Below are 12,868 nucleotides of genomic sequence, written 5' to 3' on the forward strand. Positions count from 1 at the left end.
TATATCAATAAAGAAGATTACCCAGATTAACCTAATGGAAGTTGTATCATGGCCTATAGAAAAATTGATTTGCATTCATTAACATTCCTTAATACTAATGCCTATATTTTTTTGATGGCCACATAATTATTTCTTCTTGGTAATGATAGTGATTATGGATGTCATTGTCTTAACTATAATGAGGTCTTCTTGTTGTGTTGGACTCCAACCTGCGTTCAATTCTAAAATTTAAGGTTTTTTAAGTTCTTTTATGAAATTAGGGTTTTTTTACATTGGATAGAAATACTTGAATTCAAACATATTTGAGATCCTAGTTGAACTCATTCACATATATATTATGCATGTTTCTGTGTATGTATTTAGAATACATTTATGATTTTGTAGCCCGGTACCGAATCAAGTTGTCGCATATTAATGTACTTTAAAAAAAATGATTATGATTTTTTATATTTTAATTTATGTGATACAATCACTTAAAAAGAAATACTAAATGAAAATTTGATCCGATCAAAAATCACAGTTATGATTATTAAATTTTCATTCATATTATCTTTTTGTAACATAAACATATTTTACCTGTAGATTTAAGATCTTTAGAAAAACAAAGAGATATAAACAAAGTCAAATTAAAAAAAAAAAAAAAGGTGAAATTAGAAATTTGGGAAATCTACACATAAGGTGTGGCCCTTAGTGTGAAATAATCCATTTTCATTAGCGTAAAATATATTAAAGAAACAATAAAACATTTTCTATATTCGAAGAAATATGAGTAATGGTTCGCATGTTTCAGTACTTTGCGCGCGACAACCAGAGGAGATATGTGCGATTAGAGTTGAAACTGTGCATATTTTACTGTTATAGCAACATTTCACCGTTATAGCAACAAGCAATTGTCGTATGGAAACTAGTGCCACGAGGCTGCACAAATTGTACTGTTGAAGGATCGAGAGTTTGTTAGTGCTCCAAAACTATAGGGCCAAGTGGCAGCGACAGAGATCCTAAAATCCTCATAGGTTAATATTTGTCATCTTAAGGCCAAATGGCAACCACATTTTCGATTTCGTTTCAATTTGTCATCTTTCAAAGTTTAAGTTTTGGATTTTTTTATTAAAATTATGTTGTACAAATCTATTTTTGAATGTTACGAGAGACTCGGATTATGGAGATGAAACCGTTCAAATTTATAATTAAAAGAAAATTAAGAATTCCAACCAGTTAAATTTAAATGGTAACAAAAATAATCAAAACTTAAAAAGCCTCTTTTTTTTTTCCTTCCATAATAAGTATTTAGAATTCTATTCTAATCCTCAACCTTGTTGAAATCTAATTTCAAACTGCCGCGTTATCATTTCAGAAAACTACATGTTTTTTCCTTTCGATGTGATCTAATTGCAGGTCACAAATCGCATGCATGCCCACTACCTCGGTTTGTTCACTTGATTTCTGCGATTGCAATGTTGCGATGCGATCCGATCACAGATCGCACCCGTATGTTTGTTCTCCACTTTTATTCTTCCATTGAATGCGATTGTGTGATGTGATCAAATCGCAAATCACATGATGTACAAGCTTGCAGCAATTTACGTGAAGTGGAAGTTTCGTTGACCGCCGTTTTTGTCAATAAAACAGTAAATGTCAGTAAAACAGTAAATGTAATTTACTGTGGGTTGGTAAACGTTGGTAAGATTTTAATTTTATTAGTTTTTTATCCATGGGTGTAGTTTTTGGTTTTTACGGAAAAAGTAAAAAGGCATTGTAATGTTTTTTTGTTTTTGGGTTGTTTTTCGTTCATTAAAAAAAAGGGAAATCTCGCCGCAGCGAATGTAAGAAGAATTTTTCACCAGGTTGAATGTAATGCACAGCAGTGTAAATGTAATAAGTAAAAAAAGAGGTTTTTACACAGCAGTAAATAAAATCTTTTCAAGAAGAGAACGAATGTAAGAAATTTTCTTTACACAGCATTGTAAATTTTTTTGAGAGACAGAGTGAGTTTTTGGAACTGCATTTGAAGCAGTCTCTGGTTGTAATCCCTTTGGAAGAGGAAGAATCTTTTGTAACAGTAATCCTTTAATGAATACAAGTTTTATGTGTGTGTGTAAAACTCTGTGTTCTGGAAACATTTTTTTTGTTCCGTTGTGTTAAAATCCTATGTGGTAAAAACAGAGTATTACTCTTTGTTCATATTTTTGTTTTGGAATTAAACAGAAAATTCCCAACATTGGTATCAGAGCTTGTCCAAGCTCTTTGAAGGTGTCAAAGAAGCTGAAGGAAGGTTCTTTCTATTGCAGTAGTTTCTCCAGTAGAGTGAAGACTCAGTCAAGAAAAAAATCCAAGGTATTTCTCAAGATTTTTTTTGTGCTGAAGAAACAGCCAGTTATTTTAAATACATAGTCAGGTATTTGAAGCATAGTTTAGAGTGCAAGAATGGCCAGCATCAGCACTAGCATGGGTATTTTTAATACTCATCTCCCACAGTTTAATGGGAAAAAATATGACTATTGGGCAATAACCATGAGAGCTCTGTTTGCCTCACAAGATTTATGGGAACTTGTTGAATATGGGTTTGAAGAACCAGGAGATGAAGATGAGTTTAATAGATTAACTCAGGCAGAGAAAGATCTGTTGAAGAGAAATAAGAAGAAGGACTCCAAAGCCCTCATATTTTTATATGAAGCAGTGCATGAGAGTGTGTTTCCAAGGATAGCAGCAGCCAAAACATCCAAAGAAGCATGGAAAACTCTCAAGACAGCCTATCAAGGCATGGAGAAAGTGAAGACAACAAAACTACAGTTGCTGAGGAGAGATTTTGAGAACCTGTGCATGAAGGAGTTAGATAATATTGACTCATTCTTCACACATGTGATTGGTCTGGTCACACAAATAAGATCTCATGGAGAAACCCTTGAATAAAGGAGGATTGTGGAAAAACTATTGAGGGTCCTACCCTCAAAGTTCGATGTGATTGTCACCACCATAGAAGAGACAAAGGATCTCACAAACTTTTCAGTTGATGAACTCCATGCATCACTGATAACACATGAGTAGAAGTTCAGTAGAAATGAAAACTCATCTCTAGAACAAGCCTTTAAGACCCAGATGTCCTTTGGAAGAGGAAGAGGTCAAGGCAGAGGAAACAAGAGAGGAAGAGGCAGAAGCCAAAACAGAGGTGGAAGGAACAGTCCAGTAAATGCTCAAGGAAGAGGCAACAATCCAAATCAGAACCAAGGCCAAGGCAGCAACCAACAAAGTGGACAACATCATGCTCAAGGACAAAGGTATGAAAAATCCAATATCCAATGCTATTATTGTAAAAAATATGGGCATTATGCAAATGAATGTAGGAAGAAGCAGCATGATATGAATAATAGATCTAGTGCAAATATTACTAGAGAAAATATCAACCAAGATAATGTGCTTTTAGCTTGTAACATGGCTGAAACTAACAGTGAAGATATATGGTTTCTAGACTCTGGTTGCAACAACCATATGACAGGAAACATAGCCCTGTTTTTTGTTTTAGATCAGAGTGTGAAGTCACAAGTCACACTTGGGACTGATAGTAAAATTTCTGTTATGGGAAAAGGAGAAGTAAAAATATTTACCAAGAAAGGTAAAAAGAAAACCATAGCAGATGCCTATTATGTTCCTGGAATGAAGTGTAACCTCTTAAGTATTGGACAGATTGTTCAAAAGGGGTACAATGTTTTCTTTGAGAATGATGTATGCACCATCATGGTTAGAGCACCCAGCAAAAGATGTATTGCTGAAGTGAAGATGACAAGGAACAAGATGTTCCCTCTTAGAATAAGGGCAGATTTAAAAAACAAAGAAGTAATAGTAGCAGTGACACAAGAGGCTTTCCAAAGTGAACCAAAGGATGAAAATTGGTTGTGGCACTTGGGATTTGGACATCTCAACTTTGGAGGTCTTAACTTGTTGAGTAGAAAAGGAATGGTAAGAGGATTACCATTGATAGAGAAACCGGACAGCCTCTGTGAAGGTTGTATATTAGAGAAACAACATAGAGAAAGTTTTCCATCAGGGAAAATCATAAGGGCAAAAGCACCCTTATAGATTGTCCACTCAGACTTATGTGGACCGATGCAAACTGCATCACTAGCAGGCAGCCAATATTTTCTAACATTCATTAATGATTTCACCAGAAAGACTTGGGTTTATTTCCTAAAGAACAAGAGTGAAGTGTTTGAAAATTTTTGAAATTTCAAGGCACTTGTAGAAAACCAAAGCGGGCTGCATATCAAAGTTCTGAGAACTGATAGAGGAGGTGAGTATATCTGTAAAGAATTTCTATGGTTTTGTAGAGAAAATGGAATCCATAAGCAGTTTACAGCTAGGTACACCCCGCAACAAAATGGAGTTGCTAAAAGGAAGAATAGGACAATCATGGACATGGCGAGGAGTATGTTAAAGGCAAAGCATTTGCCAAATGATTATTGGGCTGAAGCTATACATTGTGCAGTGTATATTTTGAATAGATGCCCTACAAAAGCAGTCATGAACAAAGTGTCGGAAGAAGCATGGAGTGGAAGAAAGCAAGGAGTCACCCACATAAAAGTTTTTGGTTGTGTGGCTTATGCACACATTCCAGATCAACTAAGGAGGAAGTTGGACAACAAAGGGGAGAAATGTATTTTCATTGGATACAGTGAGGAATCCAAAGCTTACAGGTTGTATATCCCATCTACCAAGAAGTTTTTTGTGAGCAGAGATGTTCAATTCATTGAGGAGGAAGCTTGGGATGGAAGCATAGAGAAAACAGTGAATGTTAAAAACTGTTTGTCTCATGATGAAGATGATGAGGAGATGGCCGAAATACATCCCCAAACAACAGTGCCAACACAAGGACAGCAAGAGACACCCTTGAGGAGAAATGAAAGTGCTTCTCCAAGCACACCACAAGGAGGAAATTCAAGTGCTTCTTCAAGCACTTGCACACCAAATGAAAGAGGTAAGAAATTCAGAAATTTAAGTGACATTTATAATGAAGGTATGAATTATTTGTTTGCTTTATATTGTCATGTTGATGACCCTATTCATTTTGAAGAAGCTATTAAGGATAGGAAATGGATAGAAGCTATGGATGAGGAGATCAATGCCATTGAAAGAAACAAGACATAGGATTTGGTTGAACTACCAAAAGGAAAAGAAGTTATTGGAGTCAAATGGGTCTACAAGACCATGAGCGATGCTGAAGGCAAAATAGAAAGACACAAAGCAAGGCTGGTTGTCAAGGGATACAAGCAGTAGTATGGGAGAGACTATGATGAAACATTTGCACCGGTTGCAAGAATGGAAACAGTGAGAGCAGTGTTGTCCATAGCAGCACAAAACAAGTGGAAAGTTTACCAAATGGACGTGAAGTCAACATTCCTAAATGGAGTGTTAAAGGAAGAGGTTTACATTGAACAACCTCTAGGCTATGAAAAGAAAGGCCAAGAGCACAAAGTGTGCAGATTGAAGAAAGCTCTTTATGGGCTGAAGCAAGCGCCAAGAGCATGGTACAGTAGAATAGATTCCTATCTACTGGAAAATGAATTTGCAAAATGTGAGGGAGAACCCACCCTCTACATCAAAGAAAAGAATGGTAAAATTATAATTGTTGTGTTATATGTTGATGATGTTATTTTCACAGGTAATGATGTTTATCTTATTGAAAACTTCAAAACAGTCATGAAAGAAGAATTTGAAATGACTGACATGGGTTTGCTGAGATACTTCTTAGGAATAGAAGTAGATCAAAATGAAAATGGAATTTTTATCTCAGAAGCAAAATATGTAAATGAAGTATTGGAAAGATTTATCATGCAGGACAGCAAGGCAGCAATCACTCCCACGGTGATGGGATTAAAACTCAGCAAAGAGGACAGTAGCAAGGATTTTGATCCTAGCTTGTATAAGAGCATAGTTGGCAGCCTAATGTATTTGACTGCAACTAGGCCAGATATAATGTTTGTTGTTAGTTTAATTTCCAGATTCATGGAAAGGCCAAAAGAAGCACATTGGCAGGTAGCAAAAAGAATTCTGAGATATGTTAAAGGTACTAAAAGGTTTGGCATTTTATATACTGTCTCAGAATGTTCAGATTTAATTGGATACACTGATAGTGATTGGGCTGGAAGCGTAGATGATAGGAAAAGCACATCCAGTTATGTTTTTCACATGGGTTCAGGAGCCATTTCATGGGCTTCTAAGAAACAACCTATTGTAGCATTGTCTATAGCAGAGGCAGAATATGTGGCAGCTACAGCAGCAGCATGTCAAGCAGTTTGGATGAGAAGAATGTTAAGAAGCTTATGCCAAGAACAAGCAAAAGCAACTGTGATTTTTTGTGGCAATAGCTCAGTGATTGCTTTATCCAAGAATTTTGTGTTTCATAAGAGAACGAAACACATTGACACAAAGTTTCATTACATTAGGGAATTGGTAAACAGTGGAGAAATTGTCTTAGAACACTTCAGGACTCAGGAGCAGGTTGCAGACATTCTAACCAAGCCATTGGGACAGAAAAGTTTTGAGTTTTTGAGGAAATGTCTGGGTATGACTGATAACCCAGCAATTGAAATTAAAGGGGAGTGTTGAAATCTAATTTCAAATTGCCGCGTTATTATTTTAGAAAACTACATGTTTTTTCCTTGCGATGCAATCTAATCGCAGATCGCAAATCGCATGCATGCCCACTACCTCCGTCTGTTCACTTGATTTCTGCGATTGCGATGTTGCGATGCGATCCGATCGCATATCGCAGATCGCACCCATATGTTTGTGCTCCACTTTTATTCTTCCACCGAATGCGATTGCGCGATGCGATCAAATCGCAAATCGCATGATGTACAATCTTGTAGCAATTTACGTGAAGTGGAAGTTTCGTTGACCGCCATTTTTGTCAGTAAAACAGTAAATGTAATTTACTTTGGGTTGGTAAACGTTGGTAAGATTTTAATTTTATTATTTTTTTATCCACGGGTGTAGTTTTTGGTTTTTACGGAAAAAGTAAAAAGGAATTGTTGTGGTTTTTTGTTTTTGGGTTGTTGTTCGTTCATTAAAAAAAAGGGAAAAGCTAGCTGCAGCGAATGTAAGAAGAATTTTTCACCAGGTTGAATGTAATGCATAGTAGTGTAAATGTAATAAGTAAAAAAAGAGGTTTTTATACAACAGTAAATAAAATCTTTTGAAGAAGAGAACGAATGTAAAAAAATTTTTTTACACAACATTGTAAATTTTTCTTGAGAGACAGAGTGAGTTTTTGGAACTGCATTTGAAGCAGTCTCTGGTTGTAATCCCTTTGGAAGAGGAAGAATCTTTTGTAACAGAAATCCTTTAATGAATACAAGTTTTATGTGTGTGTGTGTAAAACTCTGTGTTCTGGAAACATTTTTTTTGTTCCGCTGTGTTAAAATCCTGTGTGGTAAAAACAGAGTATTACTCTCTGTTCATATTTTTGTTTTGGAATTAAACAGAAAATTCCCAACAAACCTAGGTTTCTTAAATAGGTAATCAATTTCTTAATAATTTTTTTATCGAATAAAACTTTCATCCTTGAAACTATTCTATTAGGATTTTAGTCCATTTAAATTTTCAATGGTCAAAAGTGAAAAAATAAAAATAACGCCCTATTTTTAATTTTCATTTTTAACACACCATAAGTGGTTTTACAGAAAGGCTTCCGATGCCACTAGCCAGTCTACACGTGGCCCAAGGAGGAGAGAGAATACCCTTCATCGAGCGTGTATTCCTCACTCTTCTTTCTAACCCGATATCCATCAAAGCCATTGGATCTAGAGGTTATAGATCTACGGCTAAGGTTTGTTGTGCTTGTTGGCTAGTGGGACCGGGTTGTCTTCCTTGCACGTTCCTGCTCAAGAGCGGGTTGAGGGACTTTGGGCAGAACAGCTGCTCGATGGTTATCCACCTTGTGGATTCGAACTATTTTCACTGTGGTCTCTATTTCTGTATCGGGTAAACTTACTGGTATTTCTGGGCCCCACAGATGGATGGTTGGCATAGGAGAAAGAGCGAGAAACCAAAAGGAGGCACCAATAGCTTTGCTAAAGTACATGGTGGTTTTGCTACAGTAAAAGTGGTTATCGGGCGTCCGCATTACCATAATTGGTTTTACAAAAATGCCTCCAATGCCACTAACCCACTAACCATTTTACACATGGCCCAAGGAGGACAGAGAATATTTCCTTCATCACACGGGTATTCCTTGCTCATCTTTCTAGCCCAATATCCTTCATAGCCGTTGGATCTAGAGGTTGCAGATCTACGAATGAGATTTATTGTGCTTGTTGGCTGGTGGGACTGAGATATCTTCCTTGCACGTTCCTACTCAGGAGCGGGTTAAGGGATTTCAGGCGGAACAACTGCTCTATGGTTATCCACCCTACGGAATTGAAATATTATCATTGTGCTCTCTATTTCCGCATGGGGTCCGCTTATTGACTTTTTGAAGGTTTCGTTTAAAAGGTTGCTCGGTTTTGTGGGCCCTTAGCCTAATTCTTGAGCAGTGGGCTCAGATACCTAAGCATAAGGCGCCCGTTGTATTTTATGTAACATTTTTTTAGCTTCATATGAATAGAAGGTCCCTTCCTTGCTTCAGCAAAAAAAGAATTTTCACTTTTAACATGACAAATTTTATACTTTATACCTCTGGATGCTATATTGCCACAAGCAACAAATGTATTGAAAATTGCATAAAATATCCATTTATCATATATCCAGAAATTAGAATTATTATAACCTAATTTCAAATTGAATTTCAATGTATTTCATGACATCTTATCTTACTCTGAAGATATCATGGTTTCATTCATTGTAACATGAATCACAACTTGAACTCACATAATGGGTAAGCAGTTCAATATCCATTGTTGTTATCAAACACAGTGCAGTCATATGGCTAGAATATGTTGTTTCTCTAGCCAATGGCAGAACAAAAATCATTTCAATTATTTGAGAGTAAGCCAATGAACTCTCTCACTTTTCTGGCATAAGTTTCACATTAATAACATTCATTGTCATGATTGGTTGGTTATATAAAGTCCAGTAGCCACTTACAGAAAAAATTGTGAGATTTATTAACTCAAATTATATAAAACCTAGTTGCAACTACAACCAAAATACTACGTACACTTGATATATGTTCTGGTGCATGAGATTTTACACTTGATATACATCTTTCGATAGTTGAGGGGAGAGGAGTCGAGTGCTCTAGAGACTAATCTTGTTATTATTTGTTTGAAAATGCCATTCCATTATTAATCTTGTTATTGTTTGTTCGCAAATGCCATTCTATTCAGAGATTGATATTTTGGTGTTCCATTCGTCTATTGTATAAATATATAACACAAACATGCTATGGATTGATTGTCGATTCAAACAAATTACATCGCCAATTTCCTAAACTACAAGCTTGTCTTTAGAATTACTTCACGCTCGCAACTTGTAACTTTTTTCTCTTTCTCCGTTTCATCTACCTTTTCGGTTTGGTTCTATGTCCTAATAGTGGAATTTATTTGTCAAACGTTTTCACAGTAGCCGTAAATGTTTCTTATTTTTTTGTGTTCTTGTAGTAAAATGTCGGATATTTATGATGTGTTGTTTGCAGTATTACTGTGTTTGTGCTGCTTTCCTTTTCCAGGAAAAATAAAAATGGCATATTTACTTATTTCAAATATAAATTGTATATTTACTATATGAGAGGAGGAGAAATTTGAATATACATTGCAAAAGAAAACATGGCATATTTACGGGTCCTGAAAGAGAAATTTTAATATCCAATGCTATTCAGGAAAAGTTGTTGACAAAATTAAATATACATTGCAATTGAGGAAAAATTGTTTGTCAATATTAAAACATGACAATGCCCATCAATATTAAAACATGACAATGCCCAATTACTACTGCATACATCAAAGACAGTTGTCATCGAGCCTTTTCTAACAAAAACTTGCATCTAGATCTTCCCTGTGGAAAAACAAAAAAAAAATAGAAATTATTTTTCAATATCAAAACCTCATCCAAAGAAAAGGGGATTTTTTAGCCACTTATTGTGGCTAGTCTCCTAATTGGATGTTAATCAATTAAGCATACAGGTTTATGACAATGAGCCCTTGATATTTTTCATTGGCTTGGCGAGGTCTTCCGCTGAAAAAATTTGGACAAACCCCTCTTGCAAATTACTCAATCAAACAACCAAAATCAACAAAAGATTGCAACATCCCCCGTTCAAAATGCAAACAGAACAATTTTCTTAATCTATAAATTATCACCTGTCGACTTACTTGCCAGAGCGAAGGCTGTCTTTGATATATTTCATGTAGAAGAGAGGGCCGCCATGGGGTATCAATGGAGGTGAGAAACCCCATGAAGAAGGGTCGATATCTGTCATGTCATCCAAGGAAGCCGTGGAATCGGTTGAAAAATTAGATAACGAAGTAAAGATGAAGATAAATCTCATAATTTCAATATGAATCGCTCTTCCACCATGGCTCCTCATAAAGAAAATACAGTTTCCAGATCTTAAATTTCTGGCGGTTTTAGCGTTCCCAGCTGGCAGTCTTGTCCTCGAAAATTCGAACATCTAGTGTGTTCTCTTGGCATAGAAATCTGTGGATGCAATGATCGTGCAATATGGAGGATGGTTCACAACTGAAGATGGGGACATGGACGGATGTCTTTTATCATACTACTAGATTTGATGGTTCACAACCGAAGATGGGGGAGTGAGCACACAAAAAATTAATGCCTAAAACCAGATGTAAGGAGGGAGGATCGACTTGCCAGATGTCATATGTAAAAAAGAAGTGTAGAAGATCCACTGATTCAAAAAAAGCCCTATCGGTCTAAATAAAAATAAATAAAATAAAATATGTCGTGCAAATAATTTCATATGGGATGATTGAAAATAGATGAAAGGATATTCCATTTCACATTAATTATAATCAACTATATATTTAATATTTAAATTATTCTGTAAAAGAATATTTGTGTAGTTATTCATGTTAAGTTCTAAATTTTTAAGAATACACTGAATTGTGTAATTTTTTCTAATAAGATTTAAAATAAATATGGCTACTATGATTTGGGATTTGGTCCTCAAAAGCATTTCTCATTCATCATATAAATATAGATGAAATTTTGTGTAAAGCAAAAAGATATTTATTATTAAAATTTTAATTAATTAATCTAGTTATTTATCAAATTTTAGTATTTTAAATAAGTAAAAGAGTAATATTTTCCTAAAAATATTTTATTGAAGGGTGTATTTAAGTTAATTGTTATAGTTTTCAAGTTTTACTAGTTCAACTCGTTGGACGAGCCTCCTCAATAAGACATACTAAAATATTCAATCCTATAATTATAATTATTCCTTGTAGTTATAATTAGTTATTTTAGAAATTTATTAGAGATATTTTCAAATTTAATTTATTAGGAATCTAACAAAAATTTAAATTATAAACTTTTAAAAATTCAATTATTCCAAAATACTAAATCCATATATATAACTTTGTATATGATGAGATAGAGGAACAGAGATCCGAGATCGAACCTGGAGATGGACGCGGCTATTAGCTTCCCCTGTTCCTCCGGATCACTAGAGGTTTTGCTGGCTTATGGAGGAGCCAGAGCCGTTGCCGATCGACCGCCACTGCAGCATCTGATTCAAGCGATCTCAGATCTTAAGGAACCCTCTGTCTGCCAAGATCTGATAAAGACCACCGACTATCTTTGGGTCAAAATATACAGTTCGAACGGCTATTCGACAGGCGGCCTACAGGCCTTAGCTGCTATTGAGAACAAGCTGGGCAAGGAAGAGGTCTTCCGAAATAATGGAACCCGCAAGGAGGAAAATCATAGACTTCGTATAAGGTATGGAGGGCAAACCCTTTTCTTTAAACAACTGAACGCTGATCTGTTCTTGTTTGGTATAGATCTGGCTTCCATACTACCATGGAGCCCTGCATGGGAGTCACTCCTTCCATTCCGCGGCGCCCTGATCAGTTTGAACCCTAGACTATCAGATCTAGACAATTTTAGGGAAAATCGACCCTATGCTACACCGATCCTGAAGAGTCCGTACAGAACGAGATCTGGGCTCATTGAACTAGATCCCCGTTTAGCAGATCGATCCCGCATGACAAATCGGCCTCACCGCCTGTCAGATCTGGATGCCCATCCTTCGATATGGGACATGCAGAAGCCACAGATCAAAATCTCAGCAACAAATCCATCGAATACAAGAGTTGGAACTCTGGCAAGACGATTCCAAGTATTCATAAAGATACCAGAAGGAAAATCGAAGTTTATCTGGGTGAAAGAAGCGGATACTATTAATCAAGTACAGGAAATGATCATGAAACAACTAGGATTCCCCATCAGATCTCAAAATCTGATATATGAAGGCAGAGCACTACAAGATTCAAAATATCTCTGGGAATACCAGATTAGACCCCTGTCAACAATCATACTTAATCTGAGATTGAGAGGGGGAGCAGCTGTCAATGGTAGGAATAATAACAGAGCTGAAGGGAGTGGTATAGGCGCAGGGAAAAAACCAAGTAACACATCCTTCAAAGACATCCTACAAGGGATAAACAAAGAAGGAACAGCACCAAATCAAACTGGGATGGAGGCCAGGCCATATATTGTGGAACAGCTGGATCATACCCCAGTATATAATATAGACACACCAGAAACAGAGGATTACTGTAATACTTATGAAAGGCAAGCAATAATCTGCAGATTTAACAGCTTTTGGCCCAAACCAGTGGATTTATTCCATTGGATCTTCACGAACTGGACCATGCAATGCAAAATACACCTATGCTCCAAAGGATTTTTTATA

The sequence above is a fragment of the Pinus tabuliformis genome, chromosome 2_2, assembly GCF_031772625.1.
Source record: "Pinus tabuliformis cultivar Carrire ecotype Pingquan chromosome 2_2, CPIR1, whole genome shotgun sequence".
Classification (NCBI taxonomy): Eukaryota; Viridiplantae; Streptophyta; class Pinopsida; order Pinales; family Pinaceae; genus Pinus; species Pinus tabuliformis.